General features: G+C 36.7%; 1 long non-coding RNA gene across 1 annotated transcript in view; it reads left to right on the forward strand.

Annotated features, from left to right (window-relative positions):
• Window positions 1-19,599, forward strand: part of LOC311583606 — a 36,218-nt gene extending 16,619 nt beyond the window's left edge. Inside the window, exons 3-4 of the long non-coding RNA XR_014774596.1 lie at window positions 16,040-16,212; window positions 19,388-19,599. This is a non-coding gene — a long non-coding RNA (uncharacterized lncRNA). The remainder of the gene's footprint in view (window positions 1-16,039; window positions 16,213-19,387) is intronic.
• The last annotated feature ends 3,483 nt before the right edge of the window (window positions 19,600-23,082 follow it).

Raw genomic sequence — 23,082 nt, forward strand, 5'->3', positions numbered from 1 at the left:
CCATTTATCCTTGGTATGTAGGTGGGCTAATAATATTTTTGAATTAACCTTTTATCCAGCCACTTCACTAAAGGTATTTAGCAGCTCTCGGAGTTTCTTGGTAGAATTTCAGGGGTTGCTTATGTATACTATCATATCGTCTGCAAATAGTAATACTTTGACTCCTACCTTTCAAATCTGTATCCATTTGATCTGCTTCTGTCGTATTATTTCTCTAGCTAGACTTTCAAGGGCTATATTGAAGTGACATGGAGAGAATGGACTACTCTGTCTTTCTCCTGATTTTAGAGGAATTGCTTTGACTTCCTCTCCATTTAATTGATGCTGCCTATGGGCTTGCTCTAAATTGCCCTTGTTATGTTGAGGTATGTGCCTTGTATCCCTAATCTGTCTGGGACCTCTTTCATGAAGCGTTGCTGATATTGTCGAAATCCTCTTGCACATCTAGCGAAGGGATCATGTGGTTTTGGTATTCCATGCTTTTATATGATGGATTACATTTATCTACTTATGAGCATTGATTCATCCCTGCTTCTCTGGGATTAAGCCTATTTACTCATGGTGGATGATCTTGTCCATGTGTTCTTGGATATAGTTTGCAATGTTTATTGAGAATGTCTGAAACTGTGTTTATAATGGAGATTGGTCAGCAATTTTCTATCTTTATTGGGACTTCATGTGGTTTTACCATCAGGGAAACTGTGTCTTAATAAAATAAATTATGTACCTTCTGCTTCTACTTTCTGGAATAGTTTGAGGAGTATTGGTATGTGCTAACCTTCAAATGTCTGGAAGAAGTCTGTTCCAAAGCCATCTTACCCTAGGCCTTTGCTTGGTTAGCAGACTTTTAATGACTCCCTCAATTTCACAAGGTATTTTAGATCTGTTTAAATGGCTTATCTGACTTTGATTTAAATTTGTAAGTGATGCCTATTTAGAGAATTATCTATTTCTTTTGTATTTTCCAGTTTGGTGGAGTACAAGTTTTTAAAGTATGCCCTTAGGATTCTTTGGTTTTCCTCAGTGACTATTTTGGGGCACTCTTTCTTTTCTAATTTTGTTAACTTGGGAACTCTCTCCACTTTTATGTTAAGTTGGATTTTCTCAAAGCAATAACTTCTATTTCATTAGTTTTGTGTGAGTGGTGTGTGTGTGTGTGTGTGTGTGTGTGTGTGTGTGTGTGTGTGTGTGTGTTTGCTTATATTTTATTAATTTCATCCCTGAGCTTGATTACTTCTCTTTATCTACTACTTTTGGGTGTGGTTTCTTCTTTTTGTTCTATAACTTTCAGGGATGCTACTAAGTTACTAATATGAGATGTCTCAACTTCTTTTTATTGGTACTCAGTGGTGATTTCAACCTGCCTCTTAGGACCATTTCGCTGTGTACCAAAAGTATTGGTATGTTGTATTTTCATTTTCACTCAATTCTAGAAAATCTTTAATTTCTTTCTTAATTTCTATCATTATACATGTTAAATTCAGTGGTATATTATTCGGTTTCCATGAGTTTGAAACTGTTGTTGATATCTATTTTAATCTGTGAATGTCAAATAGAACATACAGTGTTATTTTAATTTTTCTATATCTGTTGTGATTTGCTTTGTTTTTTTTTTTCCCAAGTATGTGGTCTGTTTTGGAGACAATTCCATGAGTAAGGTGCTGAGAAGATTGTATATACTTTTACGTTTTGGTAAAATGTTCTCTACATATCTGTTAAGTCCATTTGGTTTATAACATCTGTTAGCTTCAGGACTTCTCTGTTTAGTTTATGTCTGGGTGAACTGTCTATTGGTAAGAGTGGGTTATTTAAATCTCACACTCAAAGTGTGTGAGTATAAATAAGTGATTTAAGTTGTAGTAGAGTTTCATTTATGAACTTGTGTATCATGTATATATATTAAGAAGTACATATTTTCTTGATGGAGTTTTCCTTTGATGGATCTGTACTGTTCCTCCCTATCTCTCCTGATGAGTGTTGGTTTGAATTCTATTTTGTCAGATATTATAATGGCTACACCAGTTTGTTTTTTAGATCCATTTACTTCAATATCTTTTTACCTCATTTTACCTGGAGGTGATGTCTATTCTTGAAGCTAGAGTGTCTTTCTTGGATGCAGTCTAAGGATGGATCCTGTATTCATGTTGCTTCTGTGAATCCTTCTAATGAATTGAGACCATTGAATTTGAGAGTTGTCAATGGACAGACTGTATATGCTGAATACTGTTATGTTGTTGTTGTTGTTGTTGTTGTTGTTGGAGGAGGATGAGGAGATGGTAGTGGTGATGGTGGTGGTGATGGTGGTGGTAGTGGGGGTGGTGGTGGTGGTGGGGGTGGTGTGTGTGTATGTGTGTATGTGTGTGTATTTTTGGGTGGGTGTTTGGATGTGTAGCCTCTTTTTTATTTGTTGCCCTGGGATTATTATTCCTTGTTTTTTCTTGGGTGTCATTAGCCTCTGGCTTTTAACATGAATGAATGGTGACTATAGCCCTCAAAGTTCTCACATTGGGTTGGTCACGTGGAAACCCCAGGCAAGACCGGGATTTCAGACCAGTTTACAGTCTCTAGGGAAGAGGTATAGTTTAAACATGAAATAAATCACCAACAGACAATAATATCAGATCATGCTAGGGATAATGAATCCCAAAATTACAAGTTCTGATTGCTCTAGTACAGCTGAACATGGGGAGGTTCCTGAAGTTGACTTTTTAAAAAAAAATAATTTATTTATTCACTTTACGTGGTCATAGCCCTATCTCTCCTCACCTCCTAATCCCACCCTCCCTCCCTCTTCCCCATCTCACTCCCCTATTCCTCAGAAAAAGGGAGACTGAAGTTTTGAAATATTTGGAACTGTCATGCCCCTTCTCTTTATGCAAGCCTGTGCTTATATATATATTACATATAAGATTCATCATTCTAATCTTTCATGATGATATTTCTCCAATATTTGTGAACCATTAAGGCAAACTATTAGAAGTAAACATTAGCCTTGTGAAACTTAGATTGCTTTCTCATAAAATCATGCAAAATACTTGTAACTCTTGCAGCTGTCAGGGCCCATCTTAGGCACAGATGATTTCAGTTTGTGGGGTCTACAGCTATTTTCACCAGCGTTTCAATAGTGGAGAATATATATATATATTCTTGTAATATAATTGTTTTATGAGATGGTGAATCTTATTTTGTGTCAATTTGCTTCTCCAAAGGACAGCATGCTAATTTGTTCTTTAAATCTGATTCCGGTAAGAAACATATTTTTCTTGAACGTCAATATCCATGGTTTGTTTGTTTGGTTTTGGTTTTTTGGTTTGTTTTGGCAATATGTGAACACAACAATTCTTATTTTGTCCTAAAGTAATCTTTGTTTTATTTCTTAGACTGGAAAATATCAGACTTAAGTCCTTCTGACTTTAGACTCTTGTACGCTAAGGAAAACTCACTTTTGCTGATGCAGATGAGGACACTTTTTAACCTTATGTCTTATCTAAGATTTCTAGTTAAAATGATAATATAAATTTTTGAAAATATAATGCTTTTAAAACTCCAGTTTTATGCTGGCTATTGATTCTTCCTATGCTGACAATCTGTTCATTTAAGTTATTTAGTTATTTTGTTTGTTTGTTTGTTTTGTTGTTTGCTTTTTTACATTTAAATACAAACACATGAAATAAAGACAAAATACTTCACAGTTTTGGTTTAGTACTTAACTGTCAGTTATAAATAAGGAATCCTGTCTCTGAGTTGCTTCCTGGCTGTAAATTTCCAGGTTTCCTGAGAATTGAAAGTCACTAATTTCGTTTCCTGTGAAGGTGACTCTTTAACTCTGGCTTCTCAGGTGGTTCTTTAATTCAGAACATTATAGGAAATACTAGTTAAAAAATCATGAAACCAAGGTATCACAGCACTCTTACTTATTTATAACATTATCTGCCTATCTGTTTATAATCTACTTGTCATCTATCTTGGTTGCTTGAAAGTTCTTAGCTACCAATTCATAATCTTAAGCATTGATGAAAATATGAAGAGCTAAAGTCCCCTCTGTAAGGGTGTGCTGGTCTCATTTTGCGTGAGTTCCTCTTCTTGAAGACGTTGAGGCCTTTGCCCTTCTGCTTTGAACCCTGGAGGCAATAGAGCCACCTGTGAATTAGCATGAAGTTAAGCCTTGAACTCAAGGATAAATAATAAGACTTTCATGATCTTGAACTAATCACAACAAAGCGCCTACTCAACACACTACAAAACAGAGACGTGGATCACTTCATGAGGCCATCAAATTGTGTGTCAAAACCAAATATTAACTCTTCAAGACTGCCCTGAAGTTTTACTTGTCTTTTAAATTTTCCCCACTTATTTATAACACAAAATTGTTTGTAAGAATGTGTCAATGACTCAGTTCAGTTTTATAAAGTACTAGCAGCTCTTGAGAGGAAACATACTATATTGAGTAGGTGTAAATAGGATTATTGGTCTTAATATAATCTTTTTATAGTGTTGGCAGATGGTGAACACAATGAAATATTTTGATAACTCCTTGTTTTATTTTCAGAGAGTTGGAAGCTTGGTGGAAATATGAAGTTCTAAATGTTTGAACATCAGATGCTCTCTCAGATCAATATGACCAAGGCTTTCTTTTTGGCCAAATAAGGTTTTATAGTTTAACATGGAATAGGGAGCTAAAAGGAAAAGGAGGAACAATGGAAATCAATGCAGGAGCAACAAGCATCACATACCCTAGGCAATCCATGCATCTCCCAAACAGAGGAAGCATCCTCAGAAGAGCTTGAATAGACTCACTGACGTAACTTCGGCTAGTGTGTCAGCATTGAAAATATTGAGTTGGCTGAAAGTACTGTGGTGTGTCAGCCTCTATTTGTCCTTTAAAGCAAGAAAAAAGAATAAAAGTATGCCTGTAGGCAAAATAAAGTCCCTTTCTTCCCTTTTCCCTCCACCACTCTTGCTCTCAACTTATATGCAATTTGTAAAATGAACTGTAATAGAAAGTTCAGATGACAAAAATTACAGTGGTGTGGCCAAGAAAGCACCCAGGGGGCTTTTTAGCTTCCGTTGTGCCAGGACAGAACTATCAGATCAGCCTTCTGGACTCAAATGCGACACTGTCAATAAGGATACATCATCTTTTTTGTGTGGTGTAGAAGAGCTGTCGGTTGTAATTCCCATTATTCCAAAGCCAAGATTTTCCATTAGTACAGCCACCTGCTGGGTTACTCTACTCAGGTTTAATGGAGTCTGAATCTGAATTTATCACCATCTGTGGGAATGAGAGAGCATTGCTAAGTCCGTTACTAAGCATTGCTAAGTTCATTTGCTAAGCAGTGTTGAATATAATCTTTATAGGCTGCTGAGATTGAAGTACATGAAAGAATAATTTAGCTCACCTTGACACCAGAATGTCAGACCTAGGGGTAAAATGCCCTCTGTTCTAGGGCCAATTTCTGCAAAAAATTAAAAAAAAAAAAATATATATATATATATATATATATATATATATATAATTTAGTTTACTATGCAATACAGAAACAAAATTAAGCAAATTCAGGATAGAGTTCCTCTTTAGCTTGGAAGAAGACCTTGAAAGATATCGTCAGATCTCTGGTAATGAGAGAAGATGTGAAAATATATCAATTTCACATTAAAACATTCAAGATTTTGCATCACTATGGTATCTTATAAACAGAATAATGTAGAGTTTAGTTGTCTGTTGCATTCAGCTTATTTTCTTCCACACATTAAAAGGAGCCTCTTCAGAGCACAAGGAGAGAAAAAGGTCAGGGACTATCAACTGTGGAAAAGATATCTCATATCAAGCTTCTATGGCTAAATTTCATGTAAATGAAGATCCGTAGTTGGGGCTTACAAGGCTACCAAGAAGGCACCATTGTCATTTCTTACAAGAATAAAAAGCAAAGCAGTGTTGACAGGGTTGTATGCAACTGACAGTTAAGTTCTGACATTGGCTAGCAGGAAACTAGCAGGTATAATCTCCGAGTCTCTTTCTCAGTCTCATCAGGCTTGCTGCCTTCTGGAGTCTGCTGTCCAGACAAAGGCTGGGAGGAAAATGTAGCCGTGCTGACATAGCAACTGGAGTAGGTGCTACTGGCCACCTAAAGGAAGCTATATCCAGACCACAACAGCAGTTGCAACAATGAGGGAGATAAACGCCTTCAGGAAAGAGGAATGAGGAAAATGCTTGTGCACATCAGTCCCCCTGCACTGGTGTGGTGCCCTGAAGAAACGTTGTCATTGTCTTTCTTCAGAAACCATGAGTTCACCCTTTTCTCATGAGTGCCCCTCCATTCTTATAATCTTGGATTAATCACTGCAAACAGGCAGTGTTTTCTGAAGTCATGGGGGTCAAGCTCTGTGGATTGAGGAACTTGGATAATTGGAAGGAAAGTTATTTACCACAGTGAGGCAGCAATTTCAGGGGAGGAGCTAGAGCAACATAACACATCACCATCCTGTTGTTCTCTGCAGCTACAGGGCGAGCCTTCCCTCTCATCAGAAAGGCTGTGCAATCTGTATTGTGACAAAGCAAAATGCCTCCTGGGTGCGTGCTTCTGCTGAAAAGTGTTTGATGTTTGATCTGTAGTAAGATAGAGGAGCAAAACAGTTCCCTTGGTTCGGTAATGCATAGTGGATGTGAACACAATCAAATATTTAAATTTTTATTCTGGGACACGATGCTCCATCCCATTGATTTATTATTTAGAAAATTCTGTATGTTCCCTTTTTTTTTCTTTCACTTTCCGAGTGTTGGATCTAGCATAATTCAAATGAAAGCCACCAAATATTATCTGAATAAATCTGAGGATTATGAGGCAAAAAGTATCTGCTGGTTTGGCTGTTTGCTCAGTGATGTCATATGACTTATGAAACTGTCTTTGAGCGTATAACGGTCAGAACCTGAGAACGTATAATGCAACTTAGTGCTGTGGGTAGAAAGCTCACTAACAGGGAGCTAGGGAAAGGTGTGGATGGCTTCCTGTAACAGACATCACAAGGATTGAAGTGAAAAGGAAAACAAAAAGTGGGAATACATAAGCAGTTCATTTCCTTCTGCATGGCATGCTCTGGATGATATAACACATATGGTTATTCATACCAGGAGCACCAACTTCAGGGATGGAGACAAACCCTAGAAAATCTGTCAGCTTGGGTTAATGGAACATTGTTATTACCTCAGGTCAAGCAGATGGAGGGCAAACTTCTCTGCTGGATTCTGCTGCTCTTTAATTAATGTCCACATTTGTTATGTCACTATAGTGCATCACATTTGCTCCAAAGGTTGTGTTACTTCAAAGCTGAAATTATTATTGCCTTAAATTTCCATGTTGAAAGAATTGCACAAAATCTTAAAGGTACATATAGACTAGACTAATATTTAAACCAGTGTATAGAAGAAAATGCAAAGGACAAAAGGAAGCACGCTGGTTTTACAAAGCTTAGTCTTTGTGTGGAGGTGGTATTCATATATCTTTTATGTGCATTTACAAATATGGGATTTGAGGGCATGCATATAAATATATAAAAGAAGACAGCAACCTCAGATGATAAAGAAATGTGGTCCTTATTACAGTGCCATTCCCTCATAAAGAAACTAACAGCTGCAAGTCATTTGGGGCTGTGTTTACCCTTGTCAGGGAAATATGGCAAGTGGGAAAATAGCCCAATGGAGACAGCTTATCATCTTTTGTAAACTTTCATTATCTTAGGCTTGTTCAGAAGGCACAAGGGATCCCTGGTGTCTGACACTCGGCATGTGAAGCTGTGGTGTTAGATCTTTAGCAGAATTCATAGCATCGGCTTATTATGTAACTACACAAATGACGTGTGTCGTAACTACAAATGTTCTTTTTTAAAGACGACAGGCTCACATTGTTCATTTCGGAAAAATATTTTTGCAGTGCTGGCTCCAGCTTCTAATTATCTAAGCTACTCCAATCCAAAATCATTAGAATGTGACAATATTACCTGGAATAAATCCAAGAGGAAACAGTAGGCAGTGATCTGGCCCGCCCTGTGGATTTAACACTTAAATGATGCTCAGTTTTCATTCAAAATTTAGCATAGACATCTTTTCAAACCAAAGTCAGTGCACTGATAAGATAAAACTATTTATTAATTTCACAGTAGGTTTCTAAGAGGCAGGACTATATCTAATATAGTTGGTTTTGATTTGTAGAAAACAGGAATTGCATTAAGGTTAGGGTTACGGCTAAGTAAAAATACAGTCATATGTGTGTATCTCAGAGCGCTGACATATCCTGCACTTTGCTCTGTACCATACCCTTCAAGTCCCTACCCGCTCAAAGATTTTACAGGCTTATAAATTTACCCTAGTAATGTCTCTTAGTGTTGTTATTATTCTCTTACATATTGCATCCTGACTGTAGTTTCCCCGTCTTCCCCTCCCCCAGTCTCTGCCCTCAAGTCTAATAATTTTCAATTAAAAATAACGCTTAAGAGACAGCTGTTGTTGCCACATTTCTTTAAAGTGAGAATCAAGTTCAATAATTCTTCAAGATTTGACTGAAATATAATGGGTAGAATGAAAATACAAATGCCGCTAAGGAATCCCCAAATGAACAAGACAGACTTTAAGCAACAAATTGTTTGGGTGTATGTGTTAATGACGCTGCTATTTAGAAATTTGGGCTTTTGTCCATTAAACTATCTCGTTGCCTCAAAAATGAAGAAAGAATGAAAACAGGAAGAAAGAAAGAGAGAAAGAAAGAAAGATAGAGGAAGGAAGAAAGACATAAAATAGAGAAAATTAAGCATATTTAAATAAATAGGTATAACATAGCAAATTATTCACACCTTTGTAACCTATGAAAAGGATGAATAATATCAATGTTAGTTGACTTGGTTGTAAATAAAATTAAGACAATAAGATTCCGTGATAAAACATGCAATAAATGAAATATTATCTCTTTAACAAGGTCATTTTGCTCTACTTTTTATTAATTTTTATTATTTATATCTCATGTTCAGCATTTGTCTTATAATCTGTGAAGGAAAAAAACCCTCAAAGGTGAACAAAGTAGCATGACATTATACTTAGATGACACACTTCTCACTTTCGAGTCCTTACATATCTGAACAAAACACCTGTTAAGATATGTCCCTTCCTTTTTAACTCCATTCTTCATATATGTCATCTTCTCTTTCTTTGTTCTTCATTTATAAGCCACCTTCTTAAACACTCTCTTCCTCTGCCTACCATACACACACCAGGATAGACTCTGAGATATAGGTTATGTACAAGAAGGAATGCTGTGTTTCTCAAAAGAGAATCCAGGCTGTAACTTTCTTCATTCTTAAAGGGAATAAATGTGATAGTTTCTAAATGAAGATGCTACCTATATTGAGATATAATTTTATTTCTCCTAGTCCTGAATCCATTAATATGTACTTTTCACATAAGCTAAAAGAAAGCACACACATTGAATGTGTTTAAAGACATGGAAAGACTCCCATCCTGTTCCCCCTCTTCAACTGCTTACAGTGTCTATTCTACCTGCCCTTCAGAATTAAGTGTCCTCCACAGGCTCCCCCTTGTTACTTAGTTTCTTTAAGTGTGTGGATTGTAATGTAGTTATATTGTATTATATGGCTATTATCTGCTTATAAGTAAATATATACAGGATGGGAGCCTACCAGGGATGTCCTCTGAAAGGCTCCACCCAGCAGGGGATAGAGGCAGAAGCTGAGTGTAATAGACAAACTTTGGGCAGAGCACAGGAAGCCCTATGGAAAAATGGGACATAAAACGACCCAGAAGGGAAAGGAACTCCACAAGAAGACCAATTGAGCCAACAAATCTGGACCCAGGGAGGCCAATGGTGACACCATACAAGGACCATGCATGGAGAGGACCTAGGTCCCCTATTCAGATATAGCCAATAGACAGTGCAGTCTCCAGGTGGGTTCCCATATTAAGGGGAAGAGGAGCTGTCCCTGCCATGGATTCTGTACTTTGATTACTTCTTCCTGGCAGGGTGCCTTACTATGCCACAGAAGGAAGAGTATGAAGACAGTCCTGGTGAGACTTGATAGGCCTGAATCAGTTGGTAACAGAGAAGGACTCCCCCTTTCTGAGGACTAGGGGAGGGGCATAGGCGGGAAGAGGGAGAGAGGGTGAGACTAGGAGGAAACAAGGGAGGTGGCTATAATTAGGATGTAAAGCAAACACATTTAAAAAATAAAATTTAAATTTCAAAAACACAAAAGAAAAATAACCAAACTGAGATGAAGTTGGAGACAGGGTAATGATCATAAACATGATACAGTCATAGTATAAAGTATCAGTAGAACTACACACATAATCATTGATGTTTTGTCTTTACAACATTGAATGACAGAACAGGATCCAATATAACGTTAGTCTTTGATTCTATTGTAAATGTTAAAATAGAGAAAACCCGAAAATAAATTTTTAAAACTAAAAATCATATTTTCATTTAGAGCATGAAGAGCTGCTAGTATTTGTAATAGGTTTTATTTTCTGATTTTGTGGTGGTCGGAATAGATGAGTTTATTCACAGTGCGATCATTCATCAGACATACATTAGTCTTATTTTTAATGAATAAAATTACTAGACTTTATTGAAATCAAGTAGATACATTTATAGAATTAAATTATCAAAAAGTTAGTGGCTTTAACTGACAGTCTCTTTTTTTTTTCAACATGGTCAGAAGTTGTGGCTCAGTGATTTCTCTGCTTAGAGTCTTACAAACTAAATTTAATTGAGGGCTGATTGTTTTACTCTCTGGAGAGTCTGGGAAGTTCAGAGTAAGTTTTCAGACTCAAATTGTTAGCAAAATTTAGAGCCATATGGCAGCAGGAACGCAGTCTCAGCTTCCTTACTGGCCATTTCACTCAAGGCTCCTACATGGCTTTGCACCATATATTCTCTACCTGTAGATGTCTTCTTGTTCAAAGCCAGCCAGCAATAGGTTGAGCTGTTTTGTATGGAACATTCACACTCATGTTCTTCCACCCCATATATCCTGCCTTTCCTCTTTCTTTGTATACTTCTTACAACTGTTGTAAGTCAATGTGTTTCTAGACATGTACAAATAAGTTGTAGAATATTCTTTATGGTTTTTAGCAAATCAACAAATATGTATTACTTGCTAATAAATATAATGAAGACAATAACTCCTGTCTTTGGATGCATACTTCTAAAAGATACAAAATGATTTCCTACTGTATATGGGTACAAATGAATTGTGCAGATTATTTTAAAATGACAAGAGGTGTATAAACCACATTCTGGGGTTTGATATGGTTAAAGAATATAGTTTCCATGAAGAAATAAAATTACTACAAGCAAGAATTAAACATTTAAATCACTCTATATTTTCTTATGTTATCACTGTGACTTTTCTTTCTTTTTTTTTGTAGTCGATCACCATATTCTTTTTTTAATTGTTATGAATTTATTCTTATTTCACCTCAATGGTTATCCCATCTCTTGTATCCTCCCATAATTCCCTCCCTCCTATTTTCCCCTTATTCCCCTCCCCTATGACTGTTCCTGAGGGGGACTTCCTCTATTTGTTTAAAATTTTAGAAAAATGAAAACATGCAAAATGTAGTAGAGAACGTTAAAGATAAATTTAGTCATTTATTATATATTCATTTAATTCCAACAGTCTTTCTTTTAGATCTATGCTCCAAATCGAAGCTAAGATGCTGTGTTTTGACCACAGTGACAGATATGGAACAGCTCTCCTTAAACACCGCTTTGCAGATGAAAATGATGAGCCTTTTGAAGGAGTGTTTTCTTATTCATGGCCTTCTCCTCATGTTTACAAACACGTTCTGCTGCTCAGACTATTGCCTACCACATAGTCAACAATTGTTGTGTATTTCCTGGGTGAATGAATGGCTTTAGCTGCACCTGAGTACAAATAGAAGTAGCAAAGGACGGCCAGCATTCACATCCTCCAACCTCCCCCTGCTCCCTGGTTCTCTTGTTGTGGAAATACATATGATGGATGCCACAGCAAATGTTGTCTACCACCATCACACATTCAGGATTGTAAAGATTCTATCACCTTACTCATAATATTGGAAACATATACCTGATTTACTGCCAATGGAAATGTAGAGAGGTATATGATTTGTCACTTCTGGTTAGAGAGAAGAAAGATTAAAATGGTTTCTCCACTTTCTTCTCCCTTGTCTTTAAAGTTGAAAGAAAAAGAAAGTGAGCCTTGAGATACAGCCTTGTGTAAAGCGTTTGTCCACTGAGTGTAAGACACTGGACTCAATTCTCAGTATTGAAGAGAACAAATTTAAAATGATAGAAGTGAAAGACAAAAAACAGAGAAAATAAGGGGCCTATCCTTCAGTTCCCTTGATCACACACACATGCTATTTACTCCACTATAAGTACATCCACACTTAGTCATGGAGAGTAACAGGCCTGATGGTGAGACAGGTCAATCAAAATGGAGATGGCCTCAAAATATAGTGGTCAAAGACTAACCCCTTAAAAAAGCAACTCTTATCAAGGATTAATTTAATTTTAAAAACAAGTACAAACTAGCAGCTCACTCTTTCTCAACTTGACAGTTCACTAGTGGTACAACTGCCATGTAAAAACATACATCTCTACAAGTTGGTGGTCCCATTGAGATGTAACAAGAATAAATTAATAAAAAAAATGAAAAAAAAAACAAGTTGGTGGTCCCAAGTTACTGAGTCATTACCGTATTGACATGGTCCCCTGATGCTTCAGGGCCATGGACTCAGACATGTCTCTCAGCAGTAACAACAGGGACAGCATCACATTATGCGCCCTCATATTTCCAGTTCCAACTCTCTTCATAGTGTGCAAACCATCCCACTTCTTTTGCTCTCCCAAATCTCCACCACATACTTGTACATTGTAATGGCTCTAGAGACAAAGGGGAGGGGATATGGCCAGGAAGGGCCCTCTGGGTGTCTTGGGCTCACCATTTTCACTAAACATTCTTCATTCAAGAATTCAGGCTGAGCCCAGTGCCTCCTGACTTGAAATCTGGTTTTTAACCAATTATTCCCTTGCCAACCATTTATTGGCATTTATTGTCTTCCTAGTCTCCTGAGAAGGGCACACATCAAATTTGAGTGACCCTACACACTGGTTACTAGGCAGATATTTCCCCTTTCAAATGCTGGACCTCAGAGCACAACCTTTGAGCCTCCCCATGATGAAGTCTTCCCTTGACTTTTCTCTTCATTTCCACTCTGGAATCCATTAGAAACAGTGTAAATGCTTCCATTAACTGTTGCATCAGGAATTTCTGTTGTTCTGTCTAATTTTTGCCAGTTTAATAGGTCAGGGATTTTTATAATATCCTTTGATATTTTAATGTCTACCACACCACACTACTTTGGTTTAAAGTTCAAGTAAACTAATAAATATAGTAGTAGGTCGCTTACACAGACTCAGGATACTTGAAGCATAATATGTAAAACAGACTGGAGAACTGAGATCTTCAAGATTTGCCATTTACTGATGCTCATCATCTTCTTTGAGGCAGGTTGGATGTTGGCAGGAGTTAACTTGTCTTGTTAATGAATCTTTAGAATAATAAAAACATCTTTAAATGCTATATTCTGTAGGTCTCTGAGGCTTTTGAAGACCTTATTCAACTAATTTACCTTGTATTGCTATAGAATCATATCTATCTATTAGACCTAGAATATATATTCTTGTGATGAAATTAGACTAGTATTTGACACATCCATGATTTGCATCAATATACAAAATTCAATACTGTGCAGGCAGAGTTGACAGTCGAACTCTGCCTAGACAGGGTAAACAAATTCTCAATAGTTCCTGCCTCACAAATATGTCTGTCAGATATATTGGGCCAGAAGGCTGAAGATGATACTTCAATTTTATAGACATTGTTTTATGACTGACTGTTCAGGTAGGAAACGGTCTCAGTCATTTTCTCATTTTGGAAGCTGCTAACCTGCACTTCTGGTTCATTCAGGTATTAAAGTTTGATTCCTTCTCAAATCTCTGATGCGGTTGTAGACTGGATAGTTTAGTCTTTCAGTTAAGCTCAGTAGGTTAGGGGTTAACATGTTTTGAGATCAAGATAGATGTTTTAAGTTAATAGAGATGAGATATGACAGATATTGATCTTCATTCAGAAATTTAGATCCAACAAGATAGAAAAGATGTTTACTTCAAGTTTGCCAAATACAAATAGCCAAATCACTGTGAATGTAACATTCATATAATTCTTGATTGTCTCATAGTTCTTCCTGCTGTATATAGTTTATTTTATTCATGTGTAATAATATAAATGTATACACTAAAAAAGAAACATTAAAAAAAGATTTACCATTTAGGTTTACTTTTTTAGCCAAGTAGCTAAGTGAAGTCTGTCTCTTTGGTGCTGGCTCAGCTGTAACACAGCCCTCTGAGTTACTTTTTATAGATATCACAAAGCACTATGATATTGACGACTACAATGTATCATCAACTAGAAGATAATCTTAATATGTATGTGTTTATATTGATGTCTCATAACTCTGATGAATTTATAGACTTCAGTTCATGTGCTGCTTTAAGAATGTATTCCACCTTTGGGAAAGCCCATAACTTTACTCATGAAAATTGTAAAAATCACAGGTAAATATTAAACTTTACAATTTGCTTGGTATGACACATAAAGTAGTGAAGTATTCCTTATGACAAGAAAAAACTTCCCCATAGTCACCAATTTTCTAAACTTCATAAGTATCCCATGTGAATTTAATCAAGAGAAAAGAGAAAAGAAAACATATACAGAAAGAGGCATATCATCAGAGAGCCGTTGATATTATCTTATAATTTGTTCAGATGCTTGGAAAAATTGAGTAAACTGTATTTGTAAATAACTCTTCTGGGGTGTATGAGGTGAGTTTATATCAAGATATCCTTGCAGTCTGGGGTGAAAACAAACAAACAAACAAAATCCTAGATATCTACACCAGTTCCTAGAGGAAACTCAATACAATTAAGTGATATAATATTGAGATTTTATGGTCACACAAAATATTTCCACTTAGAAGTAAAGCTTTTTATGTATTAATTATGAGAGTAATGTATCTTTAGTGTATATTTTTTAATTAGAACAAAACTCAAGATGACTTTATGCTAATTTTAAGTATTTGTATTAAAACAGTAAAAATGACAAATGCAATGTTAATTCTCACAATTAGGGGAAAGCATAGTACATATGTGATGCTCAAAAATCCTTAGTTTTCAGTAAAACTTTTACTGCCTATGGTAACTTTGAAAAGTGACCACAGGATGTTTGTGGGTGGAGGGGCAAGATAGCAATAGATTTATTGGTGCTTACAACAATAAGCATCAACAGGTTGTTTTAGTTCATATCTCTGTGGAAAACGTGTTGTTTATGTGGGTGTGTATAATAATTATGGTAAGTATATTTCTTTAATGTTAAAGACATTATTTTAAATATCCAATCAATTACAATATATTCTAGAATTTGTTAGGAGCAGAGACAAGGAAATTGTCTGAAATCCTGCCATTTTAACTTCAGACTTGATTTTAGCTAAACTGACCAACCCCTCCCTAAGCAACAACAGTTCCTCCAAATATGATGCTTGCTCATAACAACAGAAGGAGGAAACTAATGTGATTGACTGGGCAAAAACACATACATTCAGTATTGGTTGACAAGAATGGGACACTTGGGAAAGTCTCTCTTCCCCATGTTCTGATTGGCTCAGGCACTTGTGGGTTCTATGCTTATAAACTACACTTCAGCCCCTGCTCTGGGCTGCCAGAATAAATAAGGCTCTTTGCTCGGTGGTCCTGATCATTCATTGACTCTGCTTGTGTGTTGGGAATAATAAAAGGTTTTGTTGATTTATGAGCCCACTGGTCTTTTCTCTTCCCTTCCTTGTAGTGTCCAACAGACATGGTGTAACACATTTATTTCACTAAATAAGTTGACACTGGAAAGCACATTTTTATCTTTTTTCCTTTACTAGAGCTCACAGAGTGAAATATCCGATCCTACCGTGAATCCCAGAAATGGATGACCCACAGTGGCTAGGTGTGACCACAGGCAATGCATGTTAATAGGACCAACATGGCTCAAACATTGTATTTCCTTTCTCTAGCTTCTTCTTCAGAGGTGCCAGCAAACTACCAATGACATAAGGTAAAGTGACAATTTATTAATTTGTAAATGATACAAATTTCTGCTTGCTATGGAAAACACACTATGACAATCACTTCTTTCTAGTGACCACGTTCATTTTAGAAATCAGAGTGCTCTTAAGGATACTGTATTGTAGATATCATCACAACAATGGCTGGTATTTGCTTCCATTAACTGTCCATTGAATTTATGTTGTGGAAGTTTTACAATTAGCTCATTTAAAGCCAAAGCACTCCAGAATGTCTAAAATATAAGAACAATTTGTATAATTTTTTTCACATTTATCATATATCACTTTGAGCCTTCATGTTCTCCACAAGAGATTTGCGTACATGAGTTTTTGAACTGGTTTTGGACTCTTTGATGCAGAAGGACACTGTCACTACTTGACATAAGTCTTGCTCCCAACAGTCACATAAGTATACTCTAAGGTAAATCTCTGTAATGAGCCAACATGATTCAATTTATTATTTAAATAACTATGTCATAGAATCTGTTCTTGATGTTTTAAAAGTCAATTTGGGGGAATTACATGGTGTGTGTTAGTGTTAGTACAATTATCACCCATGCTGAGAACTACAGTTGATGCCTGCTGGCTCCTGGATCTACGTTCGGAAACTTTCCTCTCATTTGTACATCAGAAAGTGATGACTTGAGATCTTATCTGATGCTGCAAGAGATTTGGGGCTCTGTAAAAATGTTTCTGTTTGTTGAAGACCCATTTATAATAATGATCATAAAGATGGGGTGACATATTTATATAGTATTAGTTGTAAATCTAAACTACCAAAATTTAAATTGTTCAGTCATTCATAGTGTCTGATTTGGGAAAAGTAACGTAAAATAGAAAAAAAATTTAAGTATTCACTTTAGAGGTTTTGGGAAATAAACATGCCTGGTGAAGGCATTAGAGTCAACTATTGTGAATCAACTTTCCAAGGATATTTGTTGCGTAGTAGTCAAACATTCTAACCTGTCTCTGTGATCTGAATATAATGTTCTTTATTCAGATAAAAGGTGCAAATCCCAAAGAGGAAAAAAAAATCTCCCAGTCTAACCTTTCTGTTTATTGTTGCTGTTTCCTCTAACAACGTATTTAGCATTTGAGTCCCAGAAACAGCTCAGTGGATTAGTAAATGTACTCTGTGCTGGTGGGCAAACCCTTGGAGAAAAGGGACAAATGTTGTGATCTTACATTTTTATAGCTTTCCAAATATTTTTACAGCACAAAGTAAATACCGACACAGTGGAATGATATGAATTTCTGATCATGAGAAGTGCTTACTAAAGAATCATTTTCCCATTTTTGTAGTGTATTTTACCCTGTCGGTATCTATAATAGTTTACCTTCATTATCAACTTGATTGAATTTAGATTTACCATAGAAACAACATTTTGGTTACATTTTTTTTGAGAGTGTTTTAGAAGAGGGAAGGCCTGCCCTGATTGTAGGTGACCTTCTCCCATGAGCCTGTATCCTAAAATGAAGAGGAAGAGAAAGCAAGCTGAGCACCAGTACTCATCTCTCTCTGCTTCCTGTGGATGGAAAGCAGCCAGCTACCTTTTGTTTTTACCACCATGGCTTCTCCGTCACCAAGGACAATACTCTCAAACTTTCAGCCAAAGTAAACTCTGTCCATCATAACAAAAATTAACTAGCAGATTGTCACAAAACAGACTATATAAAGTAATGAGTGGGCAATGTAAGGGCAGAAAGATTTGAAAGACAGCATGGAGAACTTGAAATCTATTCACCCCACTTTATAAAGACGCTTTGATCTGTATTGCTGAAAAAGAAATAATCAGATTTGGGATTTCCTTTATATATATTTCTCCTATGTCTCTAATGCTGACCACATCACCAACATTCTTGTTATGTCCCCTCAAAATTACTAATGGTATTTAGTTTGTCTTCTGAATATCAGCATCTCCTTGACATACAACCAAACCTATAGCACCCAAGCCACACCTCCATAAAGTGATGATGAGGACCTGAGTCAGGAGGCTATGGATTTCCTAAGCTCCAATGCAAGTTTTCCTACTAAACAAAATTGAGGAAAATACTTAAGTTATTCAATGTTAGGTTTATTATTGTTGTTGTTGTTGTTTTTAATGATTTACTTTTATTTTTTTTATTATTTTTTAATGTGTTCACTTTACAACCAGATTGTAGCCTCCTCCCTCATCGCATCCTGGTCCCATCTTCCCTCCATCATCTCCCTCCTCCCTCCTCTAGTCCTCAGAAAGGGGGAGTCCTCCTCCCCTAACATCTGACCTCAGGCTATCAAGTCTCATCTGGACTGTCTATATCCTCTTCCTCTGTGGCCTGGCAAGGCTGCCCCACCAGGGGGTTAGTGATCGACCAGTGGGCACTAGAGTCCATGTTAGAAGTAGTCTCTATTCCCCATATTAAGGGACCCACAAGGAGACTGGTCTGCCTATCTACAACTCCTGAGCAAAGGGTCTTGGTCTTCACCATGCATGGTCCTCGGTTTGGTTGATGCATCAGTCTCTGTAGCACCCTCCTCCTTTGACTGGATTTCTTGGCTTCATTGGTCTCCTTGTAGTGCTTCTGTCTGCTCCAGGTCCCTCTATTCCCCAATTCTTCCATAAGACTCCCTGCACTCCACCGCCAAGCTTGGCTGTGAATCTTAGCATCTGCTTGGAGCCCTTGCTCAGTGGAATCTTTCAGAGGACCTCTATGTTGGGATCCTTTTTTTTTTTTTTTTCCTTCTCTTCAACTGCTTCTGGTGTGTACCCTATTTGCCCTTCTGGATGAGACTTAAGCATTCTCCCAAGGTCCTCCTCCTTGTTATTTAGCTTCTTTAAGTCTGTATATTGTAGTGTGGCTATCCTGTATTATATGGCTAATATTCGCTTATAAGTGAGTATATGCCATGTGTGTCTTTCTAGGTCTGAGGTACCTCACTCAGGATGATCATTTCTAGTTCTGTCCATTTGCCTGCAAACTTCAATATTATTTTAAATATTAAAATTCTTGGAGCAAAATGTAATCATGACCAAAACAATATCAGTAGATTGAAGGGCTTATATACCAAAAAGTAAGGAGCACAATGAATGTTCTGTGAATTCAGTTATTTTTTTTACAATGCCTTACAGGGTTATTAAAAGAAATGGTATTTTAAGCCTACTTGTGCACTCTTTTTTTTTTTAGGACTGCTGAGGACCTGATGTATCCTTTTACTTTTGGCAATGCAGACTTGTTTCTTCCACAAACAATCTCCTCCAAGGCTACCGAAAACAAGCCCTTTATACTTCATCTCCCCTTAGGTTGTTTTATGTGTCATTTGTAGTGCTGTTTTCAATGAGGAAGATTATGTTTCCTGCATCTCACGCTGATGTACACATGCAGTCTCAATAAAGAGATCACGTCTTAAAGAGATGAAATGGCAAGAGTGAAGCAGAACAAACATAATAAAAATGGAATCATCCTAAAAATTGCTTCCCTAATATAACGAGTGTTTTTATGCACTGTTTACCAAGCATTGGTCTTATACTAGAGAAGTTACTAACACGCCAAAAATTTAGTGATAGTTCAAATAATCATCATTTCTTGCATGTCTCACAGAGTTACATAGTACTGATCATTATTCTGAACATTTGTAAATTTTAAATCCACTTATCTTACATCAATCCCTTGAGATAAATATTAATATTTTCTCTTGTACAACAAGGGAAGAAAAGCATAAAACAGAGCATCTATATGTATTTGCAAATAACTATTCTTGGATGTATGAGGTGAGTTCACGTCAAGATATTCTTGAGGTTTGGCAGTGGGGGGAGGGGGAATGAACACTAAATATCTGTGCCAATCCCTAAAGGAAAACTCAATTCCATAAAGAGAAACATACACATACATTGTATACATACATATATATTATAGATGTGATATATATATATATATATATATATATATATATATATAAAGTTATAAATTTGTAAGTGGTATCTGGGACAGAAAGTTCAAGCTATCTCTTCCCGAGTCCTTGTTGTTTTTTTTTTTATCAATATGCAAATCAGCCAAACAAGGTCTGTAAGTGAGAGGCTGTGGGGCATGAATACCTGGAAATACTTCCTTGAATTTATGTGAGTTTTTGAAGTTTAGTTTTAAAGATTTTAGTTTAGTTTTAAATTATGTGTATATGTGTGCCTTTGTTGGAATCGGGTGAGGGTGTGTGCACATGTTGGGAGCATGAAGGTCCTTACACCAACAGGTCTCCAGGGAGGCTGGACAGGGTAAGCACACAAGATTGTCTTTCCAATGAAGAAGATGTAAAGCCTGTTTTTCATCCAGTAAGCTGCGAATTGAGAGTGATTATCAGCCTGGTGATCTGTGGTATCTGTTGGACCAAGCTTTTACAACCAGGAATGGAAAACCTGAAAGTCTAAATGACCCTTTACATTATATGTATTGCCAGAGCCCTCCTTCACTCCCCTGCTTCCACAACCAGGACCAGAGTTGGCTGATAGCCCAAATAAGCAGTATACTTTCTATGACAGACACAGGCCAGATTCTTCCACAGGCCCTTAAGTTAATACAAGTAGCCTATCTTAAGAACTCATATCCTTGTTTTTAAAATTAGAAAAGAAAAAAAAAGAGAGAGAGAGAAAGAAAAGAAAAAAGAATGTACCCTGAATTGAGTTTCAGTGTAATTTTGCTTTCTTCTGCACCAGAAACTGTATTATACCGGGAAAATTTCTCTAAATTCCACAGTGTTTTAAAACGCTAGTAATAAACCATCTGGCATTAGACTACCTGAAGTTTGAGCCAGGTAAACAAAGTCAATCTGAACTAAGTTTTCATTCTCAGTCTTCACGGATCACTGCCTGCCTTGACACATGCAGAAAAGCCCCTCCTGCATATGAGTGCAGATGGTTGTGGAGGCCAAAAGACAACAAAGAACTTATAGAGCTGGAGACACAGGCATAGGTGCGGGGAGTCAGATTCAATTCCTCCGCAATAGAAAAAGAAATGCACTTTCCATTACTGAGCCCTCTCTACTCCTTGACTTTGTTTTTAATTTGAAATATTTTATTTTATTTTAAAGGATGTTAGCCAACTTTTTTTATAAGAAAATATATTTTTTAAAAATTATTTTGGACTACATTCAATCTATGAAAACATCTGTGTTGGCTTGGAAAATAAAATAGAAAGAGAGAAGGGTCCATTGCTAGGATAAAAAAGAGAGTTGAGAGAGAGGGGTAGCTTTAAAAAGATTATCACCATCACTTACCTACTTTACTTCTTAATTATTGTCTCAGCCAAAAATCAAAGCTGTCCCTGAACTTAGGGATATATCCACTACATAGGCTCTTGTTGGAGGTTGGTCTGGTTGCTACCAAATTAGCCGACCAAGGTACCCCAATATGTTTGTAACCTTACCTAAAACCTTGTTCCTGCTTGACCAATAAAATAGCCTTGGTTCACCTGGGGCAGGGCAGAATTAATTTCCTAAGCTGTCTCCCATATTGGGATGGCTCTTCCATACCCTGCCCCAATCCCATGCCATCTGGTTCTAATAATTTTTTATCGAGCTACCTCCCATGCATAATCTCAACTACTTGCTAATGCTCTTCGTCTGAGACAAATCCTCCATCCATGCTAGCCGTGTGCTTCTGCTCCACTTCACCCTTGGTGCAGCCTTCTTTCTCCTTTCTTCCTCTCTTGTGTCCCCTCCTCTTCCAGTCCCTGACCACTTCCTTTACCATGAACCTTTCTGTCCAAACCTTAGCCACACCTGTCCCATTTGTCCTGCCCAGGTGTCTTGGCTTTTTATTGAGGCAGGGTATGCAACACCTGCCCCAACAAGGGAGGTAGTTTAGAGGATTAATATCTGCCCTGCCCCAGGTGAACTAAGGCTATTTTAAATTATACTAGTTGTTTGTGTTTTTATTGATTGATAGCAAGTTAGAAAATACTGCCATAATAATAATTAACCTAATAATAAGCATTTTTAGAGCATACCTCTAAATTAACCCACAAAAGCTTCTGAAAACTATGGCTCTTGTAACTGCAGTTTTCATCAACATATATTTCATATATATGTACATAGATCCATAACTTCCTCTGTGCATATGTGTCAATATGTTTTGAGACAATCTTTTTAAAATTCTTATGTTTTTGATGCTTTCTTATTATTTGGCATATCTAAGTGCCTAGTGAATATATTTCTGTTAAATTAATGAATGCTTTCTGAACAGTTCCCCCACTTGACAATAATCATATTGGTTCGTAGCTCCATGTGAGGGAAGGAATTTAAACTCCTTTAAGATATAACCTATTTGGATGACTCAGAGTTGCTCAAATACTTTTCTCTTTGGTTCCATGATGCTGTGATTATTCAGAATGGTTAAATAATCTTGGAAATTGCCGAACCTGATGATAGCTTTAATTTCAAGCCTTTGAAGCACTCTCCTCGACACCTCACTACTTTCATGGTTGTCTTCAGAGTTCACACCGTCTCATTTACAAAAATCTCTATGTAGATCTATTGCAAATTGTATGTCATGTTGGATGTGCTCATCACACTCTCATCAACATATTTTGAGGTTATTAATAACATGATGATTTTGAAGTGTTCTGTTAAGAAAAAAAAAGGAGCCTTTTATGTAAAGAAGATAGCGTTGATCCTAGCTGAAGTTTGTGCAGTATGGGCTTAAGGGAAAAGAAAATTGAATGAAAATCAAATTGGAAGCTTCCTTTTCTTTGTCACTTTTCTTCTTTCTTTCTTTCTTTCTTTCTTTTCTGGAAATGTTCTGTTTAAGTCTATGAGAGAATGACTGTAGCTCTGATTAAAACTTACCCTCTTATACTCTTATATTTGATTAGAAAGAAAAAAGTTCCTGTCC

This window comes from Acomys minous, assembly GCF_964271855.1.
Source record: "Acomys minous genome assembly, chromosome: 2".
Classification (NCBI taxonomy): Eukaryota; Metazoa; Chordata; class Mammalia; order Rodentia; family Muridae; genus Acomys; species Acomys minous.